The sequence below is a fragment of the Pteropus medius genome, unplaced genomic scaffold (genome assembly GCF_902729225.1).
Source record: "Pteropus medius unplaced genomic scaffold, Ma_sr-lr_union100, whole genome shotgun sequence".
Classification (NCBI taxonomy): Eukaryota; Metazoa; Chordata; class Mammalia; order Chiroptera; family Pteropodidae; genus Pteropus; species Pteropus medius.
This window is the reverse complement of record NW_024349800.1, coordinates 47,976,642-48,000,934: the sequence shown is the minus strand read 5'-3', so window position 1 is coordinate 48,000,934 and position 24,293 is coordinate 47,976,642. Positions and strand designations below refer to the sequence as shown.

The following is a 24,293-nucleotide window of genomic DNA, read 5'->3' as shown; positions in this document are numbered from 1 at the left end:
CTCCCATAGTTTACTGCTGCAACTTTAATAACTTTCAGAGCAGTTGCCAAACATGTATTTCATAACCAGGGAAGTTGGGACCAGAAAAGGGCAAGCTTATACCTGGGGTCAGATTTGTTTAAGAGACAGCCAAAAACCCAATGAAAAACAAACCCATGCTCTCTCTTCTTACATCCCAGTGGTCACAAAACTTGCTCATTAGGGTCTTGTTTTCCTCTTTAGCTGGTGGCAACTCTGCTAGTGCTTGCAAGGGAGAAGGTTATGTTCTGACCTAGAGTCTCCTAGAAACAAATGTGTAGTCATATCCATGTGCTGGGGATTTGAGAACATTTTAGCAATGGTGCTTCAATCAATCAATCTGACAGTGTGGGACATCCATCTGGACTTTGTGAAGCCAGAAGACTGTATGGACAAACTGTCACCATCCATTATCTTCCAGGTGTCCCTTAGAAACTTTCCACTTCCAGTTCTGGCTCTGTCTCTCATTTGCCCAATGACATTGAACAAGGCACTTTACGCCGAATGCCTGAAATGTGGGATGTTTTCTCATCGATTGTATTCTTAGCCAGAGAAAGTGTCTTCAACTTTGCATGAATTTGCCGAGGAAAAAAACTAACCACACATTTTCGCTGGTGGCTTCATCATAATGAATAAATTAGAGTCCATCAAAAAGGCAGGAGAGTTGGTTTGTAAATATCAAGGTTCATTTCTGACCTGGAGGCTGGAAGTAGTATGTACCAAGACTGCTTGTTTGGGAGTGAGTCGCAGATTCTGGTCCTAATTTGCATGGGCTAGGGCAAGTCCCTGCACCTCCTAGAGATTTATTGCTTCATCAGCAAAATGTGGATATTGGATTTAAAGTTCTCCAAGGTCCCCTGTTAATCTGATGCCTATGCTTCTCTTACAAATTGCAGGAGTTCAAGTGACTTAACACTATAAAAGCCCTGAAAGCTTCCATAGACAAATAATTCTCTACAGAAGGTGAAAAAAGAGTGATGGGTCAAAAAACAAAACAAAACAAAACAAAACAAACGAAAAACAAAAAAACCCAGATTTATTTCTGCAAGGAGCTCAGTTTCACCCCCTTCAAAAAATAGAGAGATTTGCCCAAGGTCACATATTTGGTTACCTGTAGAACTAAGATTAAAATCAAGTATATTATTACTCCCAGACTGCAAGAATAAGGGACAATGCAAACTATGAATCAGTCTATGTATTCAGTTGCTTTTCATATCACTAGAATCACAGAGATACAAAAAGATATGTCTACTTAGCATTGCTAGAGGAATCACCAGTCTGGGTTTTGAGTAGAAAGGCCAGTCAGACAGTGAAATACAATATCAGAAAATGCACACGCAAAACAAAAAATCATAAGAAGCTAAGGCACAGGAAAAAAAAAACAACCCACAATCCTCTAAGGCTCCCACCATTCCATACCAGGTTAGTCTCTACATATTTAACGGAAAATGTCTGGCATGTCTGATGTGAGGCAAGCTACTGCTGAGATTGAAGGGTTGACAGTCATCTCAAGAGAACAAAGGTACCAAGTTTTTTCAAGCCTAGAATGAAGGGGCACTTTTGACAGCATGTGAGGGCCATGGATGGCAGATGACAAGACAGAGGAACGTGCACCATCTTGCTGCTGTGTGACAATCCAATACTCGTAATATTGACGTAGGGCTGGCTCACAAAAGTGAGCCCTCAAACCCTACATGCTATTCAATAGAATGTTTTTCAGAGATGGTTTTAACTGTCGCAATACCATGAGGCTTAGATTGTTCTCAGCTCTACCTTTTACTAGCTAAGTGAACTTGGGCAAATGACTTAATTTCTCTGATCTTCAGTTTCCTTATTTTTAAGAGGGAAGTCATAAGACCTAGCTTGCTATATTGTGAGGATTTGTGAGAAGAAAGTATGCAAATGAATATCTTTATTGAGAGCTCAATAAGTAGGAGATATTCTTACAGAAGACCACAGCTTTCTTCATGGAATGGCACTGGTCCATGAAACTATCTGCAACTCAACTCATTTATGAGATTTCAGTAAGGAAAAGAAGGTAAGAAAGACATTTGTGATTTATGAATAGCAGCCACCTTATTTGTTTAAACACCCCCCCAATTCTTAGTTAAATGAATCTTCACATGTTAAGCATAACCCCAAGAAATTATGTTGAAACATCCTTACAACAAAATATATTAGGATTGGATTATGAGAGCAGATCAACATTCTGTCCAGAACCATCCAAAGTACCCGATCTCACTTATAGTAAAAGCCTCTTATTTACTTTTCCATCTTCCTGTAGCATGTGAAAAGATATCTTATGTCTAGATCTCTGTCAGAATTTGTTGACTTGAATTCCATTCCTCAGGTATTTATTGGTGCATTGTTGCACAGTAGATAAAGTATTAAATGTTCTGGGGATCCTAAAGGTTTGGCTTTATATTTGGATTTCAGGAGCTTACTAGTGAGACTAGAGAGAAAGAGTAAAAGCATGCACCAAAATTTATAGTGAATGGCAGTATAGAAGAGCTAAATAAGTGGCACAGATACTGTATACTAGAGGGCAAATGGTGTCTTGAACTCAGTGATCAGGAGAGGTACACCTTGAAGATGGGTTATGAAGCGGGGCAGGGATTGGGAAAAGGACAATGCAGAAAGACAGGCTGGCATGAGCACATGAGCAGAGGCCATGCAGGCCATGTGTTCAGATAACAGGTGGTCCAGTCTGGCGGGAGTCGATGTTTTCCACTGGCCTCTACAGGAAGTTCCTGTGTCTTACTCCCCATCCCCCGCCAACCTCCTTGAAGACAGGATGATGGATCATTCATCATTGTGTCTCCAGTGTCTGATACATCATAGATGCTCAACAAATATTTGGTGAATGAGAGAACAAATGCATCAACCCCTTTCTATTAAATCAGGAAAGATTCTGACATTCTTGGCCAAAATTTAGGAGTTTGTAGGTTATGAACATGATCTTAAGCTGCCCTTTTAAGCTTTATGAGGTTAGAAACCGTGTCTTCCTGAGGCTTTGTTTCGACTTCTGGCCCTGGTAAACACGCTTGGGGACCTGAAGCTGAATGATGTGGCCAGTCTCCTGCTTTGGTAGTGGTCACCAGGGCCAAGTCATTCAGGTGGTGACTAAACCTTGCCAGGACAGCCAAACTCATGGGTTAGGTCGAGGACGATGGGAACCACGTCAGTTAGACAACCAGTCACGTCTCTTTCATGTAGAGCTCAGTCACATGATTATCATTATTACCCTGTGTAACATTGTCAAGGCTGAGGCCACACAGCTGACTTTCTTCCACAGGCCTCTTTGCTAAGACTCTCTCTTGACAAGTGTTTGGACGTGATTGTGAAAGTGTAAAGATTTTTTAGAAACAAGGAACTGAGCCCATGGGAGTTCGTCTAGATCAATACAGAAAAAAAAAAGCAACTGCACTTCTCTCTCTAATCTTATCTTAAAGAAAACACATACACATAACTTGCAAGTTTTTCTTAAAATGTACTTTGTGGTAATTCTGCAGCAAATATAAACCATTCAGCACTATTTTTACTGTTTCCATTAAATCAGCCTGCATTTAAAGCATTTTTATGGGAGATAGCAGGGAAAAAATGACAGATCAATGTAAAATTTAGTGTAGAGTCCTTTGTTGCTAATTAATTTTCTGTAATCATAATAAATCTTGGTATGTGACATGGGGTCTTTTATCCAAGTAGCCTTGACTTTGGTATTCCTTTGGCCTTCACAATTTCCCATAAGTTAGATGACTATGACCTGGAAAAGATCAGTTCTGGATGGAAACGAGGTTGCAGGTTGATTCAGGCTATGGCTCCCAGTGGCCCAGGATGGAAAAGAGCTGCCCTGAGACTAAGGGTGGCTTCTGGTTCTGCTGGAGAAGAGTTGGCGGGGTAAAGGGAGTGCTGAGACAGGGATGGGCTCCCTGAGGCTACAGGTGGACTTGGTTGAGATCTTAGCATTGGAAGTTGTAAAACAGTTTTGGTTTCTCATCAGAGATGTTGTATGGGTGACAGGGATCTGGAAGGTGGCCCTGTTTTCCCAGGGTGGAGGCTAAGAAAGTGTTTCCCATGTGTGTTTCTCCTAATTCTTTTCTCATGCTTTTAAGAAAAAAATGCATGGTCTTAGACTCATTCCTCTGGCTTCTCTTTAACTCCTTCCTTCTTCAACTATTTACTTCCTTCCTTCCTCCTTCCTTCTTCCTTGCTTCCTTCCTTCAACCTATTCCTTCCTTCCTTCTTCCAGCTACTTCAACCCTTCCTTCCTTCCTTCCTTCCTTCCTTCCTCCTTTACTTCTTCCCTTCCACTTCCTTCCTTTGAGAAATATGTTAAGAATTCAAACATTGGAACCAGACTTATTGCTTTATAATCTTAATTCTGCCTCTTATTGGCTGTGTCCTCTGGCCAACTACCTAACCTAACCTCTCTGTGTCTGAGGTCTGTCATTAATAAGTGGGGGTGATAATAGAAGCTTATAGGGGTATTGTGATGATTACATGGGTTAAGACTTGTAGGATTCTTAGCTAATGCTCAATAAGCATTAGCTAGTGAGGTTAGTATTGTGCTGCTTTCTTTCTCCTAAACCTAGTGTGGCAGGTGATCTTACAAGGGATGATGGTATTTTGGAGATTGGGAAGAGCCTCCAACTCCACTGCACTAAGATTTTGGGGACTCCTTTCATTCCCCCATGTGGAGATTAGGAGACAAATGTACAAATGCAGATATCCCAGGGAACATTGTGTCGGGATCTTGAGACAGATTTCATTTGTTTGTGTGTTTGTTTATGTTCTGCCTCATTCCAGAAAGGATTTAAGGCATCTATTTTATCTCATTCAATTTTTACAATAATTGCATGAGACAGATATTATCACTCCTATTTTTAAATGAGAAAATTGAGGCTCAGAGGGTTTATATAACTTGCCCAAGTAGTAAATGGTAAGAGGTGATATGAACCTAAGACTATTTATTTTCAAAACTCTTGCACTGTCTACTATATTGCAAGTCAGCTTAACTTTGTTCATGTAAATGATTGGTTTGTTTAGGAGAGCCTTTGAGTGGGTTGGTGGGTATGTGAGGAAGAGCAGTGCTCAGAAAAGGGTGCATCCAAGAAACATGGTGGTTTTCTCCCAGCGTTGCCTCAGGTTGCCCCGTTCCTCCTAAAGTTCCATATCATCATGATCCAGGTCGGATTAATACACAGGTTCTTGGGAGGCAGGCATTTGCCCAGGTCCTTGGCTGAGATGTTTTTCTTCATTCTGTATACCAGACTAGGCAGCAGAGGATGAGAGGCTACCTCTATACACCTAGCCCCTAAATCACTGGGGGTGGGGTGAGGAGGAGTAGACTCCTCATAGCCAAAGTTGTGAAAGAAATTATAGTAGAAAAAGCATTCTTAACTGTCCTCCATGTGATCAATTTGCTTGCTGGATTACCATACTCTCTACATTTTACATTCAATGGGACACCCTGTGCCCTCTGAACGTTCAAGGTTACTGAATGTTCAAGGTTACTCTCTAGTACTCCTACACCTCTACTCCAATCACTTGAGTTATACACTTACTGAGAGTCAGTTATGCTTGTTCCCAGGCCTCTTTATGCCAGTTGCACTAATTAAGTTGCTGTGACATGAGCACGAAAAATCTGATTACTTTTGTAAAGACTAGTAGTGGTAAGTCACTAAAAATAATTGTTGTTTAATTAGGTGAGAACAAAGCAACAGAAAAGATAGGGAAAAAAATCTTAAAAATCCAGAAAGCCTTCAGATTAGTTTACAAGTGTTCTAAAATTATTTCCATTTTAGAGGAACTAAAGTTGAAAACTGTGGATGTGGTGGTGTCACGTGATTTATGCAGAAAGACATTGCAGACTCTAAGCAACGAACCTAAACTGGAAGCAAAGGTCTTGGCCCTACATCAAGAGATTGCTGAATTAGCACACATTTAGAAGTTGCACATGAAAATAAATGTTTAAGGATGGAAATTAATTTCCAAGCAACTATGGGTTCCAAGCTTATTTTCTAAGAGGACTTCGTCTTTGTTCTAGTTTGTGGAAAGAAATGCACAGAGGATTCACTAGTGCTTTTTCTTTTTTTGAAGGAAGGAACCACTGATAATCCAGGCCAAAAATCAAGAGAGAGAGATTTTCTTCAAATCAAGAATAGAGATCCTGAGAATCCTAAAGTTCCGCTTTGAGTTTCTCTGAGTTTTGAATTAGGTCCCAGGCGAGCCACGACCTCCTCCAGCATCTGCTGAACCTGCTCCTCAGGGGACCAGGCAAAGGACTCTGGATTCCGGGCAGAGGAAGTGAGAGGCGGGAGGGGCTGGTTGGTGCTGACCTTCCAGAAAGCATTTAAAATTACAGAAATAGGCATGAGAGTGCCCAGGAGTCCTCGCTCCACGGATCTGTCAGACAGTCTCTCTGGCAGTGGATCTTCTCAGGTGTCCCAGTAATCGTTTTGCCTTTCTAATTCCTTCCGCGAGGCGGTTTGGGCACATCACCCACCAGCAGCCAGGGGGATCTGGAATTTGGTTTTCTCACTCTCTCCTTTCCAATAACTTTTTAGTACCATCTGTTCTTTTCAAACACAATCTTTTCTTTCAAGCCAATTCAATGTAGCCAGTTTTTTGTTTTTTTGTTTTTTAAATTATATCCTCCCCAGGGAGAAGGAGAAAGATAACATTGAAGCTGAAACGTGGCTGTTTCTGCAGGATCCCTCTCCATCAGCCCAGTCTGCCTCTAGCTTGAACCCCAAGTCCCAAGCGGGACTGAGTTTGCGGCTTTTATTCTGCACCCCCACCTCAGAGCTCAATGCCTAGGATTTCCCAGTCCTCCCGGCCCATGCTCAAATGATATCCTGTCACCCATCCTGCTCTCTAGAGAGCCAATCTAAATGCCATTTAATGCATTAACACATTGATTGGTTCAATATGCAAGCCTCTGAGCCAAGCAAAATGCTCAGAGGTTCCATTTCAGTCTTAAATCTCCAGCCAAGTCAAACAACTCTGCTGAAATTTTATATGGTAGGCTAGACCAGGCCATAACCTGGGGCCCTGTAAGCAAATTCTGGGGCTGGGGCAGTGGTTAGCTAGAACAGGCTGCAGGGACCTGGTGAGGAGGATAAGAACTTGTGCCCATCGGAGATGATCCCCTGTTCCTCACACTGCTCCTGCCCTGCCCCTTTGCTGGGGTGGCCATCTACAGGTGTGGGGGAAATTGCCAGAGGCACTGACGAATCATGTCCTGAGACTCTGGGGTACAGAGGGGCACACTGGCCCTGCTACAGCTCCTGTACTGTACTGTGGCAACTATCGTGGATGGTGATATTATTGGTAGATTGCAAGATGTATGACTGGCATGAAGACTGGAAACCACCATGTTTAATCCTCTCATGTGGTAGAGAAGACTGATGTCTGGGAATACACCCATCTCGTATACCCACACGATATTGAATTATGTCCTCCCAAAAAGATATGTCGAGGTCCTAACACCCAGTGCGTCAGAATGTGACCTCATTTGGAAACAGGGTCTTCATAAAGGTAATCAAGTTCAAATGAGGTCGTTAGGATGGGCCCTAATCCAACATGTCTATGTCTTTATAATAAGGGGAAATTTGGACATAGAGACAGACAGGCACACATGGAGAAGGCCATGTGAAGATGCAGGCAGAGATCTGGAGCGATGCATCTATAAACCAAGGAATCGCAAAGACTGCCAACCAACCACCGGAAACGAGGAAAGAGGCGTGGAACACACCCTTCCTCACAGCCCTCGGAAGGAACCGCTCTGCCAATACCTGGAGCTTGGAGCCTCCGGAACCGGGATAAAAAAGTTCTCTTGTGTAAGCCACCAAATTTGTGGTGCTTTTGTCATGGTAGCCTTAGCAAACTAATAAAGTGGCTTGTTCAAAATCATCCTAAGTGGAGAAACAAACTTTAAATTATTTTCACTTAACATCGATAAATAGCATCATTTTTCTGTGTGAACACCAGTCCATGACAGGCAGCCACAGGCTGCCAAGAATATGACTCATTTCTCATCAAGAAGCCCCATTTTTCTGGGGGCCAGAAAGAGTGCAGGATATTTTTCTACACATTCATCTCTGCCTCCCAGATAAATAATATCACCAACGTCTTGAGGGAGGACCCACTGCAGAATGATACTTGGAAGTGCTTGCTGAAGCCCAGGCATCATGGGCCCATCAATTTCGCCCAGGTAATGCTCCTATCTTTAAGCCACGCTTGAGGAGACTAATGGAATTGGACTTCAGGCTTCTACCATGTCAGCCATGTGGGAGCTTTCTGGAACACAACGGACAGAATCGCTGGAGAGGCCCTCAGATTGTGCCAATAATGTGTTCACCTGGGAGCCAATTTCTGGGCTAGAACTACCACTAACATTTTGTATATGACATTAGAGAGTCAGCTCAAAACAGCGACCTGGAGTTTTCAAAGGATGCGGGGCCTGCTAGAAGCAGAGGCACAGGAGAGAGCCAGGAAGATTTGGGCTAGGGTGGGGAGAACGAGAATCCCTAGGATGGGGCCAGCCTGTCCTCCCCTCTCCTGAGTCCTCTCAGACTTCATGTATTTACAGGCAGAAAGCCCTGCACACTCAGACTCCTTTGACACTATCCCTGGCCCTATACAGTGGAAGCTGCGGTTTTCTGGGAAGGTCAGGCTCCTCGTTTTTGGCTGGTTCAGTCCTTCGGTAATATATTTCATCAATGAGGGCTTGGGGAAACAGTCACCTACAAGACAAGAATAGCCCATCTTCCTTTACCTGCTTCCCAAGACATGTATGCAAAGTGTCTTAGAAAGGGCTGCCTGGATATGCACTGTATTATAAATGTCACCACAGCACTGGCAAACCTGCAATACAGTTTTGTTAAAACCAAAGCAAGCAGAAATCTCCAAAGAGTAAATAAAAACTGACTCCTGGGGAAAAAGTTGTAAAACCCATCTCTTTGCTGTTTTTTATTCATAGATCACGGAGCTGGAGCCTACCCAATGGTTTGGCATGTTTCTCACGAAGCCAGGAGGGAGAACAAAAGCCTTCTTCTCCTTCTCAGTCGATGGCATCTTCAAAGGACAGAGGACTTCAGGAACTGACTGTAACAAAGGCTGGGAAGCACCTCCCGGCTCGTATGAGCGCTGTGGGTGGTTCCGAAGCATGCTGACAGCTCGGAGCACGTTCAGAGACATCATTCAGAAGAGTCCGAGCCTTTGATTCAAGGGGCACAAAGCAGGCAGTGGACACATCTCCGGCTCGTCATGCTCATAGAATGGGGGTTGTGGAAGGGATCTGTTGTCTGCAAGCATCTCTGGCTTTGGAAAACTGCCAGTGGTGTCATCCAAGCAGTGATGGTAATAACTGTAATATTGCTATTAAATTATTATAATTATTATAATGCCTACCACTCCTTGAATGCCAATGCTGTGTCAGACTGTGACACATTTAATCCATTTAGGAGATGCGAGGGGTAGGAGTTGTTGCACGGATGAGGAAACTGAGAGTCCAGCAGGTAAATTATCTTGTTTTCCATTTAGTAACAGAGCTGAGATGTAAACCAGGTTTGTCAGACTCCAAGTCCACAGCTATCTCTATATGCCCTGACTTTCCTGGGCTGCTGCAGAAGATGAGGGAGGGTGGCCTCAGACACCCAGAGATCCCACAATTTCAGAGCCGAGAGGTATCCCAGAGATGGTTGAGATAGTTTCTTGAGGGCCCACTGTGTGCAGATCACAGCATTTACTATGCGTATCAGGAGACTTAAACCTGAGCCAGGCTCAGGGCAGAGATGGGCCCTCCATTCAGCAGGCTCAGGTCCGCAGGCCGGGTGCTCCTTGGACGGCCGTGAGACTTCCGCCTCAGCACACTGGCTCTGTCTGAGGGGGCTCCATGTTTCCACACACGCCCTCTCTACTGATTCTTACAGCCACCCTGGGCGACAAGTGCACATCTCATACCCTTCGTCACACAGCCAGGTAGTGTGGATGAAGGGTTACAGGGCTTGCTCAGAGGACTAGCTAGCAAGTGCTAGAGCTTGTGATTCCAAGCCTGGTGCTCTCCTACCCATCTCTTGCAGACTTCTGGAAACAGGAATGGCCTCAGAGTGTCTGGATTGGCTGCCATGTTGTCTGCCTGCTGTTGGTACTCGTTGAGCCTGACCAATGATGTTCTCCTATTTCCAGAGCCATCCCTTAGCAGGAACATATATGTACAGGAAGGCATGGAACAAATCTGAGTCTCCTCCTTCCCTGGCATTTTTACACGTGCAAAAATAAACATCACTTCTTACAGGACAGGGATAACACATGACTGTCCCCATTTTACCAAAGAGAAAACAGGCATGAAAAGCAGAAGGAAATGGAACACAGTTTCGTAGACAGGAAAAGAGCATAGACACTTGGCTCCATGTATGTCTGTGGGTATGTGCCTGAAGGCAGGGAAAGGACTGGAGCCCCAGACTGAATTAAATCACATGTCACCGAATCCTTTGGTATCGAATACATCATCAAACTTAAAAGACTGTATTACTTATCTTCTTCTATTATACAAACCCTTTGAGCATGCACATGTACTCCCATCAATCTAATATTAAATATTAGTAAAACTTATTGCCTTACTTTTAAATTAGTATTACATACAAGAAGTTTTGGTAATAGTACCCCTGATTAATCATTTTGTATGCTCCCGCAGTGACTGCTCTCTGTTTGGAGATGCACTGGCTTAGTCTGTTGCTGTATTAGAATATCGACACTCTTGAGTGATGAAGGCTCTTCTTGCTTTGGTCCAGTCCATTAATGTCCTTCTACCAGGCCACGCTGGCCAGTGCAGGCAATCCCTCATGCACTCTGTGAAGGGCTGTTGACAAGAGAACTTGGGGGCACTTCCTTGCCAAGGTCAGGGAGTCTCATTCCCTCTTGGCTGTCTCTACCCAAGGACAGGACTTGGAACATATGTATGAGGCTTTGAGTCCTGGTTTTTCTCCCAAGCTTCTGGTGAATTTTTCCCTTTACAAGCCTGAACTTGGTCCCCTACCCAGCAGAAGCAGCTGTTTTTGGTCCATAATTAAACCTTCTTTTAGCATTGGTGACTCTGGATACAGAGTTATGCATTTCTCCCATACAAATTGCTGTCACCAGATATAAAGCACTCAATGAGTGATGAAGGCTCTTCTTGCTTTGGTCCAGTCCATTAATGTCCTTCTAACAGGCCACGCTGGCCAGTGCAGGCAATCCCTCATGCACTCTGTGAAGGGCTGCTGACAGAGAACTTGGGGGCTCCTTTAGCTACTCCCACCCCTGGCATTCTGCCTTAGCCCCCTTCACTACACCCTGATCCAGAAAGGTCTTTGCAGTCACTTCAGCTCTCCTCTCCTCTCTGTGACATAGCTGCCTTTGGCAGGCTGTTGTTGCTCTGGTGTCCTCACCCTGTCCTTGGTGGTGGTAGGGGGTCCCTTTCCAATACTGTACAGCCTCTCAGACAGCATCTGCTTTTACTTTCCCAAAGCATCACAGGTCCCTCCAGGGCTCAGCTGAAGGATCTCTCCCCTCTCTGAGCCTCCCACCTGACTCTCTACATCATATTCCTTGAAACAATTTCCCATGGAAGGATTCCCAATATGCATTTGTAAGTTCTCAGGAGGTACAGCTTTCATGACAAGCATGGGCGAATTGCCCTTCCTAATGCATTAATCTCTTGCTTCCTACTGGGCAGTGGGAAGGCAGGGTGGATGGGGGCAGGATCCCTAAACTCACAATTCCTTATGAGGGGAGATTCCTGTCCTAAGAACCCCCAAGCTCCTTGGTGGAAATGCTTGTCAGACCTGGCATCTTCGAACCCAGTATGCAGCTAAAGCTTCCTGTGCATGCTTCCAAAAGGAGGTGACACAAGTTGAATATTCAGACTGGCCCAATCCCAGGGGCCACTGTGTGGAAATAATTGAAGTCTTTTAACAGAGGTGTCTAAGAGAGCGATTAAAAGGGAATTGCGGTTATGGACCCCAGAGGTAAAATTTCAGAACTGGCCCATAAATCCTGGTCTGACACGAAATTTAAAACTCCCCAGTGGTCTGCAATGCCGTATTAAAAGGGTTTTAATACTAAGAAGTAGAAATAATGAATGATAACCAGGGTATTGTTTCTGGGAGTAGGAACGGCTCTGAGGGATGGGCTGGCAGGAACCGTAGGTTTGAATTTGGTCATATTTTATACCTCTTGCATCACAAGAGATGAATGAAAGGAACGTGGGTTTGACAGTGGGGTGTTGAGTGAAAACCCAGCAGAGCCATTCCCCAGTGAACTCCAGCTTAAGTTCTGCTGAAAGGCAGAGATGTAAATGGCCCTTGCCTGCTATGCAGCTTCTCTGGGCCAGACCATGAAGGGAGCAGTGGCCGCGTGAGGGGTGGACTGCGAGCTGCCATGGAGAGGCAGCATGGCACCAAGGAAGAGCACTGGATTGAGAGTCTGGAAACCCTGGCTCATGACCTGGTTTCTTCACTGGCTTCAGGGCTTTGGGCAAGTCACTCCACCTCTCTGTTCATGGTTCCTCTATTTAATCGACTCTCTCTCAGGACTGTGGGAAAAATTGAATGGTAGAGCGAATAGGAGAGTGATTTGAAAATATATGTTATAATATTTTTCTATTGTTTTGGTTCCTGGTGCTCACCTTGAGGTGGTCATTCTCCTCTGGACTTAAATTTTAAGTGGATGCCTGAAAATTTGTCAACAAAAATACAGCTAGATGTTTCCTGAAGCTCCTTTCAGCTCCTGGATACTGGGCTAACGGTGGTGCCTTGCACTGGTCTGGCCAATGCAGGGGGTGCTAGGATCAACCCTCTCTGGGATCTGGGCTCTTCCTCTGTAGGCTCTTAGTGCATTATCTTCTCAGGCAGCTGCGACACACCATGGTTTTTTGTTAACTTGTTATCAACTGGCATCCCCCGCTCCCCACCACTTCTCTCTAGGCTCCCCCTAATCCTTTTCCTGCAAACTGTTTCCAAACCAAAATTTCCAGACCTTGTAGGTTGTGGCTCAAAGCAGCTGATTATTCTGAACCTGAATGCAAGACCACGACATTTCCTGCAGCAAATTTTAACTGGATTGGTTTCTGGAATTTAGGATCTGTCATCCATGGTATTAGCTCTCCTACAAGCTTGGAGTCATCAGCAGATCAGGTCTCCTATGAAATGAATCATGAGCATACAGCTTCCAGCATGGTGGCTGGAATGTAGTACATCTGAACAAATGTTAGAGTCTCTCTCCTGCCACCACCTCAGACATGCATTAAAAACATAAAAGAGCCAAAGGTCAAGGAAGAGTCCTTTACTGTGTTTACTAGAGACGCTTTCCAGATGGATAAAGCTCAATCCCTATGCTTCTCTGTTTACAAGTGTTCAATTTGCTACAGACCTACCTAGCAGAGTATCAAGAGAAACACTGTTAAATGTATTGTTTAAATCAAGATGTTCCGTGTTGTCATATTTTGTTATCCCAATAATCTCATGACCTACAGAAGGAGGTGTTTTCCAGGACTAATTTTAGGTGGTAAGCCTGTGTTGACTCTTGGAATTACTGTATTTTTTTCTAAAGGTTCCAAAACCACTTCTTCGGCAACTTGTTTAGAATTTGACTGGGTTTAATATTTTTAAATTCAAACATTTTTGATTGACTCCTGAAGTAAACAGATTCCTAAAAGTATAGTACTGAGATCCTTCCATTTAAATCTGAAAATAAAATTGGCTATAAAAGGAAATCTACTCCAACTAGCCTACTTCCATCTTATATAGAGAACATAAGACCATTTCCTATAACAGGACACTTTATAGTTCATTCTAGATGGGAAAAAAAATTTACTTTAAACAAAAATTAACATGACCTTCCAACATGTGAACCTATCATATAAATCCATAGTGAGCATTCTAGTGGTAGAGAAAAGGAAGAGTAAGACAAGAATCCTACCCTTAAGGAATTTTTAGTTGTGAAGACTGAAGAGACATTATGGAATAAGAAACAAATCAGCCTAAAGTACATAGCAGCAATTTCGCTGAATTCAACAAACATTTATTGAGCATTGTATGTATCAGGCACATGGAAACTACTGGATATGGATGATGAAACATAGTTCCTGACCTAAAGGAACTTATATTCAAGAATTCACATGTTTAGACTGCTTAGGTCCCAAGAAAATTCTAAGGAATTTTGTCCAGCATGAGAAAGGATTAATTAATTCTAGTTATGAGCCAATTAATGGCAGAAATATGTTCTGAGAAATGTGTTGCATGCGATTTTGTCATTGTGTGAGCACCATAGAGTGAGTGAGCTTACACAAACCTAGATAGTAGAGCCTTCTACACAGCTAGTCTATGTTGCAGCTTATTGCTCCTAGGCTACAAACTTGTTCAGCATGTGACTGTACTGAATATTGTAGGCAACTGTAACACAATGGTATTTGTGTACCTAAACATACCTATCATAGAAAAGGTACAGTAAAAACACAGTATAAAAGATAAAAAATGGTACACCTGTATAGGGTACTTACCATGAATGGAACTTGCAGGCCTGCAAGTTGCTCTGAGCAAGTTGATGAGTGAATGGTGAGTACATGCTAAGGCCTAGGACAGTACTGTACACCACTGTAGGCTTTATAAACAATGTCCCACGAGCCCTCTTTCTGCTTCCTTCTGACAAGGTCAGAAACAGAACATCAAAGCTGTCAATTCTGTTCTATGAACAGGGATGTAGGCTGGATCGATTAGAAATATATATATGTATTTTTAGGCAAGGCAACCCTTGGTTGACCTCACAGATTGCAAGGACCTTGTCAGCTTACAATCCCTTATTTTTTATTTTTTATGCCTACAGCACCTGGTCTTCCTAGGTGGTCTCCCATCCAAGTACTAACCAGGCCTGACCCTGCTTAGCTTCTGAGATCAGACGGGATCAGGCTTGTTCAGGGTGGCATGGCTGTAGACAGGATTGATTAGAAATATTGAGGCGAAACTGTGTGAGGAAGGTATAGATCACACAGTAGTGGCTGTCAGGAGGGAGTGAAAGGATCAGGAGGAATAAGAAATCAAGACAGAGAGATAAAGGAACTGAAGGGGATTGTCATGACAATGTGGTTTTGGCTATTGCATGTTGGAGCAGTGATCGTATTAAGGCACTCTGTGGTATTCACACACACACACACACACGCATGCACACACACGGGTTGTTTAATATTGAGAGGGTGGAGAACTGAAGACTCAATATTTGGACTTTGGAAATTTTTGTTTGGTTCCACTGACTCTATCTGGCAAAAGGGCTCTCTCTGGCATTTAAATGATGGAGGAAATAAAACTTATCTATGCTTTATATTTATTTATTATGACCTGAAAATTTTTATAAAGTATGGGGACAGGCTGGCTCTGCACTACCACAGAAAGCTTTCACTAAAGTGGCAGTGGCACTTAACCCTTGTTAAGGCAGCTCTTGTGGACCTATGTCCTGGTACAGGATCTTAGGTCCCCAACAAAGAATTTACAGAATTGTCGTCTGAAGACCATCAGGCTAGATCTGGGAGGCTCCAGCACCCTCTAAATACATACACTGGGGAAACAGGTGCCTCTGTGCTGAGACAGGTTAGTGGTTGGCTGACTGGGATATAATCTATGAACTCAAAATCGAGATACTGTGAATGAGATGGAATCTATTGCTAAGCCCCACATATAAACGAAATCTATTGTTTTGCTCCCGTCAGAGAAAACAAAATTCTTCCGCACCACACACCCTTCCCGTTTTTACAGAAAATTCAGTTTCATTATAATCTTATGGGACCACTGCTGTATATGTAATCTGTCACTGACCGTGACAACGTTATGTGACACATGACTACAACTGGGAAAAGGGAAATTTGAAGGAGGTGGAGGCAGGGGAAAGACATTCCAGGGAGGCATCACGATACGAGGAAAAGTGGTATGTAAGTCCTTTTAGCCAGCTCCAGTGAGCAGTGATAAGAATTTATTGTGGGAGGACAAATTTGAGATTCCATCACCTGATTGCTTCAGACTTTTAAAGTTCAAATCCCCTAGACAGAGACAATGGTAATTCAAGTTTAACAAGAAATAGATAATGTTACAGGCCAGGGAGTCCATTTCAAAATAAGACTTTCTTTTTGACAGTGTCCCTTTAAATGATGTGACTCTGGAGACGTTTTCTCGTTCAGCATCTGCCAACCTACACAATAATTAGCCAGCGACACATTTTCTTTGTTGTTCATTAAGGATTAATGAGAGGCAGAGCTTAAGGCTTGGTTAGATGGAGAAATCCTGAAGGGTTCATCTGAACCTTTCATATCTGTTCTTTTCGCAAACTCTGATGAACAGGTTTTCAATACAAAAGCAGCCGTCTGCCTTCTAACCTACAATATGTCTTTGGTGAAAACTCAGACGTTTCTGGCAGGCTGTCTCTCACCATCAGCTTAAAAGCACATGCACAAAAGGAGGCAGAACAGATGTTTGGAGCTCTGCAGCAGGTTGAGTGAGCTTCATGCCAGGGTGACCGGCATTTTCAGTAAAGCATGTCTCCTCACTTTGCGCTGAGCTCCTAAGGACCATCAAGTAGAAACTCCAGGTAGCAAGGAGCCACGGTGCAAACACAGCGAGGTCTGGCCCTTTTGGAGGCAAGTCCTCCTTCACTTATTTATTTTGTTCTGTTAGATTTCTTACTGCTAGTTCTCCCCCTGCTGACAGCCACGCCAGAAGAGGCTAATAGGTGACAAAGAGAAAGTTTTATTTAACAAAAAGAATAAAAGGACAACTAATAGAAGTTTAAATACTTCTGCTTAAATGTAGGCAGCTGAAAATAATGAAGAAAAGAATGATAAAGAAGATCCTGAAAAATTAATGCCTGTCTGGAATTTAGGAGGCCCTGGCCCTTTAAGGTTAGCTCAGAAGGATGCCTGGTTTGGTCCACTTTCTGCTCTTTTCTGTCTTTCATTTTCTGATTCTGTATTTGGCATCGTTTAGCATCTTGTACAATGCCCTGTACCCAGAGGAGCTCGAAATCCATTAATAGATGATGTTGATGATGCCAATAATCAGAGCTAAGAGCTGCGATTGTATTATAAGCAAAGCATTTGAATAATTACAGAGCCAGTGAGGCCCAGAGTGACATTTCTTCATCCCTGTCACTGATGAGGATGACCTTGGGACAAGTCCACCCCCACTGTTCCCTGGGATGCAATTCAGAGAAGGCCTGGATATCTTCCCAGATGAGGGATTCAGAAGACCTGGATTTCCAATTCTACCTTTTTTCTAATCACAGCTAACATTTATTGAGTTCTTATTATGTGCTGGATATCGTATTAAGCATTTCATTATTTCATTCAACTTCGCCACAGTTGTATGCGGTATGTCTATCATGATGAGGAAACAGAAATGGAGGAAATTTGGGTCATTTGCTCAATATTTCACAGGTAATAACAGACATGGAGTTTTAAATGAGGACCCAGGTCCATCTGACTTCAAAACCACTGCTGTTAATCACTACTGGTACTGCCTCCTAATCCAGATGGAACCAGGTGAGCCCCTTTGGGCTTCTGGGACTTGGTTTCTTCTTTATTTGTAAAATAAGTGGGTAGGTCTAGGACTTCCTAGGTCCCTTGAGCACCCGCATGCTATGGATCACGTTCTCATACCCGCTCTTGACACTCTCTCTTTTTCTACTCCACATTCCATTCAGACCTCTCAGGGCTGTGCCTTCTTCCTACTGTACTATTGACATTTCTATCTACGTGTGCCATGTCATGGTGGCCCAACCATCACACCACCTGGCAAACACCTTCATCTTTGTCATCCTTACCTTCTGGATGAGTGTGGATCTGAGAAAGGAAGTGAGCCAAATAAAGGCCCATTCCTTGTGGGGTGGCATTGGAAACCAAAAAGCCAAAGAGACCCTTATGTCTGGACCCAGAAAAAGATATATCACCATTGTCAAAGGAGAAAGAGTGAGCAGGCTACAGAGTGGGGTCTGGGAAGATTCCTGGAGGCAAAAGTACTAAAGAAAAACCTTTTTATAGAACCTGCCAGGAGCTTATGATGAAAGTAGGCCAGGAAGGGCGACTGGAGCTCAGGATGTGTGCCAGGGGACAGGAGTGTGGAACACATCTAAGCCAAGCTCTTCAGGAGACAAGCCCCTGATGCCAGTCACTTTACACTAGTCTTCGGACTCTTAACCTGGAGTCTGGGGTTCCCTGGAGGGACTCATAAAATATCTTTATTTTTATTTTAAAAGGAGCTCATACAATACTCTGATTTGAAAAATACTATCTAATGCATTATAATATATATACTAATGACCGTGAGCAAGCCATTTTGTCTCTGCTGGAATGGTTCTTCATATTTAGAAAGAAAAAGACAAAATAGAGGATGGGTAGATGAGATAATTTTTAGTTCTGTGAGTTTTCGGCTCAGAAGAGAGGGAAACAGACCTTTCTGAGATGGCCACCCTAGCCGACTGTCTCAAAGTCATCAGTTTTGACCATGAGAATGATCAGTTAGAAAACTGAATTAAGAAAAATGCAAGACTTGCCGATATTTCCTTTGGAGTGGAATTGCCCAGGGAGAAGGAATCAAACAAACATCTATATCGAGAGGCTGATTTATTTCAGTGGCTTCCACATCTCAACCCACACTCTCTGAAGGAAACGAAAACTTGAGACTTGTTTCGTTGTTGTTTCCATTGTGAAGACAATGGAGATGCCATCTCATCAGTGAAAAATAATGCAAGGAGAGGCACAGACAGGTGGATCTCATAATATGCAACTCAAGGTGGAAAGCCCGTATCTATTCCTGTGTGCTCCACAATCCCACCTGTCCTTTCTTCCACCTGTCTTCAATATATACTTCACTACCAGTCTCTAGTAAGGTGGGAGGATAGGTCACCTTTTAACTTATTTGCCCATCGAGAACGGGAGTGTAGCACAGAAAGGTCTAAGATCATCTTTGGCCTTTCTCTTTCTCTCTCTGCAGAGAGCTTATTCATTCTGAGGTTCAGTGCTGCTTTTTGTTGGGATGGCTTTCACACCTTCAGCTTCTGCTCTGATCCGATGGCTCATCTGGACCATCAGCATTGCATTTCCTGCTTCTTTGAGCCATTTTTACATGGATGCCCTCTACCACTTGGTGCGCCCTCCAATCAATCAGCCGGTCCTTCCATCTAGTATTCTACATGTCTCTAGAAGGTAGGAAACAATTCACAAGCCCCGGGCTTCCTTGATCCACCTTCAATCAGAGAATATGCCTTTGGAATTCCAGCCTTAAAATTACCACCATTAGCAGGGCAAATCAAGCCTCCTCTTCTTCTTTGATGTCTTGAGGCTTTGGCCCAATATTTTGGTAAGTTTTGCTTTTCTATGCCAAAACTCTTATCTCGGTCCTTGACTGCTAGAGGGCTTCCCGCCCGCCTGCCTACTCTATTCATGACCCCAGACCTAGTTTTCTCCTTGAGCTCTGGATTCTCCTGCCCTGTTGACTACTTCTCTACCTTGTTTCCCATTTATGGCTTCTCTGCCCATTCTTCATATGTCCTGTTAGCTGTTCATCTGTTCTCTGTTTGGATCCTGACCTGGATCAAATTCTTCCAGTGCCACCCCTTGTGAGCCTTTATCTTACTCATATATAGACAACATAGTCTGGGAAGAACCCCTTACTATTCCCACATGTAAACCAAGGACTTGAATCAGATGCTCTCTAGGCTCTCTTATGGCTCTGAAATGCTATGATTTAAAAGCACCGAGACACCATTTAGCTAAACAATTTCATACAAGGGATGAGAAACTGAGATCCAGAAAGATAAAGCAATTCGACAGTCTGGGGACTGAGCTGGGATTGGAATTTAGATCTTGTGAGTCCTGACTCTTGCCAAACTTCTCAGCTCTGCTGTTGTCTTCCTCTCCCCTGCCCTGGTTCAATCCCCTTGGCCATCTGTTAGATTGCTGTTTACTTGGATATAAGAAGGAAAATAAAGGACCCTTGCTCCCAGGTCACTTCTTGCATTAGCAGCTTCAAGATGACAGTGAGAACGTGCAACCCACTTTACGAGAACAAACTGTTTTTAAGGACTTGAGCACATTGATTGTTTGTGTGCAAGTGGCACCACTAATTACGAATAAGGCCTGTCTATTTATTAAAGCAGGCCCCTTTCAGACATTTCCCGCATGGAAACGATCCTTCCCCACAATTAGGGTAAATTAGTAAGGTTTTACTGAACTAATGAGACAATGTTTGTGAAGCTTGTCTTTATGCTTTCCAGGCAGTTTTGAGACAAGAGTCTATAATTGAGATTCTCAGAGTGCCACATTCAAGGCAGGCTGCATGGGAAAGGAGGTTATCAAAACTCCCAGTCACTTCAAGGAATGTCACAAGGAGGTGTGGCTTCAGGCCCAAGGGCATGTACACACATGTATGTACACACAGGATATGTACACACTCACATGTGTGTGTAGACACACACATATACATAGACATAAAACAAAATTACATGTTTCTGTTCACAGTTAAGCTTCCCTTTCTCTCACTGACAAGTGACTACCCAGAATGCCATGGTGCTGACATGCTAGGTCTGAAATCTTGCCTGATTCATGAGGGATAATACAAATAAAGCAAAAATAATAGCAGATACCTTTTATTGTAAACTAGACTTTTGCTCCATGTTAACACTTACCTTCACAGCCTTCCAAGGGAAGTGTTATTATCTCCATTCAATTGAGGAAGACACACGGTTAGTATGCTGAGCAGGCATTCAAACTGATTATCTTTCCACTAGAGCCCCAAAGCAAGTGCTTTATCCCTAATCTAGTTTCTTCTGCTGAAGCTCTGTTTGGTCACCTACCCTGGTATGCTGCTGTCCTTAAGAACTCTCTTTATCCTTTTAGCATAAGACGGAGTCTAAACTCAGGTCATTAGGCTTCTGTGAGCCCCCACCCTGGTGCATTTGATCCTTTAGATCTCTACCTTGCATCCCTGTAGGAGACAGTGGGCAAGGAGTTTTCTTAGGATGGGGCAGCACTGCTTCAATCCTATGGGTTTGGATTGAACAGGCTCCCCAGTCACAACCACTGTGCTGAAGATACAGGCCTGAAGACTGCAGGTTAGGAGAAGTGGGAGGGTGGGATGGTACAACCAGCTCTACTGTCCCACCTGACAATCTCTGCCAGGTGCCTCAATGCCTATATGCCAATCCAACAAAAAGCCAGGGGTATAGGGAATGAAATTAGGGAATGAAACTCTAATTTGCAGGAGAGCAATCTTTCAGCTATTTCTTCAAGTACTTGATTTGTGATCTGGAATAAGACTAAGTCCTCTTTCAGCTTCTAGAAATATCAAATGTGGCACTAAGGGTCAGGCGTCAGAGGTTTAGCTTTGAGTTTTCTGGAAGCAATTTTCCAAGGTATTAGCAAGATCTACAGAAATTATGCAGCAAAAATTCAACAAAAATTATTAAGTGCCACCCTCCAACAGCTGCACGAGGGACCTCCAGAGACTATTAGACTTCGGGGGTAGTGTCAGGAAGCATAGAAAGCTCACTTCGGTGGCTGCATTAGGAAGAATATCGAGATGTCAGATCCCGTCTCAGGCTCCAGACACTGCTCCTTTGGTCTTTTTGTCTCAGTTCCCAGGATGCAACATGACGTACTGCAGAGGTCAGAGGGACGGGGGTTCACATTTTGATTTCACCCACCAATAGCCACATGACCTTGCAGCAATTACTTAACCTCTTTAAACGTCAGCGTTTCCATCTGTAATATGAGATTAGACTATAAACTCCACGTTGCACCTCTAGTACCTGGCTCAATACCTGCCTTGTACTATATAGTCAATAAATATTTGCTTACAGGACAAGAATTACTCCTGTCTTATAGATGTTTGGTACATTTTAAACATTCTAGCAAGTCAATCAATATTAGCATCCTTGCTTTGCTTTGTTAATTAACTTTTGAAACACTTTCTCTTTCCTTGCTTCAAAATTCCTGAACCAGTTCTTGGGATATCTCAAGAGGCAAACTCGTAGTGCAAAGTGATAGTTCTGTAGGGGCTGCAAAGGACAAAGATTCATAGACTCATAGGATTTCATCCATAAGAGAGAAGCCTAGGTTTAAAAGGAGATCTTAAAATTCTCTGTTCTAATCCCTTAGTTCACCAGATAAGAAGACTGATGGAAAAGGAGATGACCTGACCAAGATCACATAGCTAGTGATGGAGGATGTTCATTCCAAGGCAAGTCTATTTCTTCTGATTAAACAGCTTCTAGCCTACATCCCGTGATCACCAACTAGACAATTTCCAACCCAAATAAAAACTCAGATATGACACCAGGAAGAGAAACTCTTCCCCAAGGCTGTCCCACCCTCTGTGTTTCAAGTACATGAGGACTGGAACTGCTGTGTTCTGTTCCTATAGCTGCTAAGTATGATGGTCCCATGTACTGGAATGCAGCCCAACATGCTTAAGGCAAGAGTACACTAACCCTAGAGGTGGACTATACGCTTCAGGACATGTTTATTTCATGTTTTTATTTTTCACAAGTACGGTTATAATTCTATTTGTGAAAATCCACAAAAGAGACCTCTAAGGTTCACGCCCTTGGAGCACGGCACCCCTCTAAGTTCATGCTTCCTGGTTTCCTTCTCTTACCCTATACTCTCAACCCCTGAGAAGTGGTTTGCTTCTACTGGCTAGATTCATTTAGTCTTTAATTTGAGCAATCTGTCCTTAAGCTAGATTTCCCAGTTTATGACCTTTGAGGGTTGAATAACTCTGCAATTAAAAAATATTCACCCAGAACAGGAAGCAGTCAACCTCTGAGTCCTCTGGCTGGTCTAATTTCTGATGTTTTCTAATCTCTACACCACAGCCCTCCTTGGGGATTCCCGGGACAAGAAAGAACACTCAACTCTTAGTTCCAAGTTTTTATTCCAAGTATTTTTTACAAAATACTCTCTTAAAGTATTTTTACAAGCAAGGATTTCAGAGAAAAAGCATAATCAGTAACAGATATTTTATAACCTTGCTTTTCAAATCACATTACTAAGAGGTAAGTTTCTTTGCTTTCGGTGATACAGGAAAATAGAGATTAGAGGTTTAAAAAAGTTCATAGAGTATTAACTCAATGAACTAATTAACTAATTAATTTGTTGGTCATTCATTCATTTTATATATTCATTATTTATTTAAAAATTATTAAGTATATGTGACATGCAAAGTAGTGGGATACTCAAGTTGAGGGAATAGGGTACAAATACAAAAAAACACATGGTCCCTGCTCTCAATAACCTTATATTCTAATGGGAAGACAAGATATTTACTCATATGTTATAATACAAGGATTTCAGTAACAGGTGTTATCAGTAAAGATTTCTTGGCCCTAGGGCATGATGGGTAGAGATGGGAGGTGCTGGCCTTCCAGGTGGCGGAAAGATCATAATAAAGGTTGCAGAGGGGGAAGGTGTAAAGGTTGGTTAAAAACAAGGAGTGAACCTGCTAGGCTGGCATAGAGAGTGTAGAAGATTAGTATAATACAAAGCAAAAGACCTTACCCGCTCTATGAAAGAGTTTGGTTTTTGTTTGAGAGTCAGTAGGGAGCTTATGAAGGTTATGATCAAAGTTACATAAGTAAAGTGGTCCATAGAAAAAGTGTCCTGGCATTAGCAGTAATAAAGATATTTAGCAATAAGGGGACTGGGAAGAGTGGAGACAAATTTTTGTTGGGAAACTAAGGCAAGAGTCCAGCTTTAGGTGGGTAAAGCTTGGACTAGAGTGGTCATTGTCTGCTTGGGAAGGTGGGGCTACACTGGCAGGGTCTCTAAGGCATTTTGCCAAGACACCTGACACTGTATTTCTAAAGAGCAATGTTTAAATTCAGATCTTCCCCGACTTCTTTAATGTGGGACCAAAGGTAGTCAGGAGATGTCAGTGATGGTATGTTAATAAAACAAACTTTTACTGGTGTTTAAAGGTTTTAGATGCTGCTTAGAATTGGTCAGGAAAATGGCTGAGCCTGGAGAGGCATCATTTTCACCCTAATGTGACTGCTCCCAGGTTCATTACCATATTTTTTCAGTGGTTATTCTCCTTTGACGAGCATTCCTGCCAAGGGCTGATTTTTCCTGCCAGCCTCCCACTCCAGGCCTGTGAAACCACAGCTTTCTCAACATAGCTGATCCAAAGGAGGGAAAGATCCTTTCCTGCTTAACATTCTGCAAAAGGCACAGGCACATTTCCGAAGTCAATCAT

At 43.0% G+C, this 24,293-nt stretch overlaps 1 protein-coding gene and 1 non-coding gene across 2 annotated transcripts in view; both read right to left on the bottom strand.

Moving 5' to 3' along the window:
- ALK (ALK receptor tyrosine kinase) overlaps positions 1 to 24,293 on the bottom strand; it is a 616,833-nt gene that overhangs the window by 162,248 nt on the left and 430,292 nt on the right.
- On the bottom strand, positions 14,875 to 14,993 carry LOC120622282 (5S ribosomal RNA). Its single transcript, XR_005658465.1, has one exon. It is a non-coding gene; the product is annotated as a 5S ribosomal RNA (ribosomal RNA).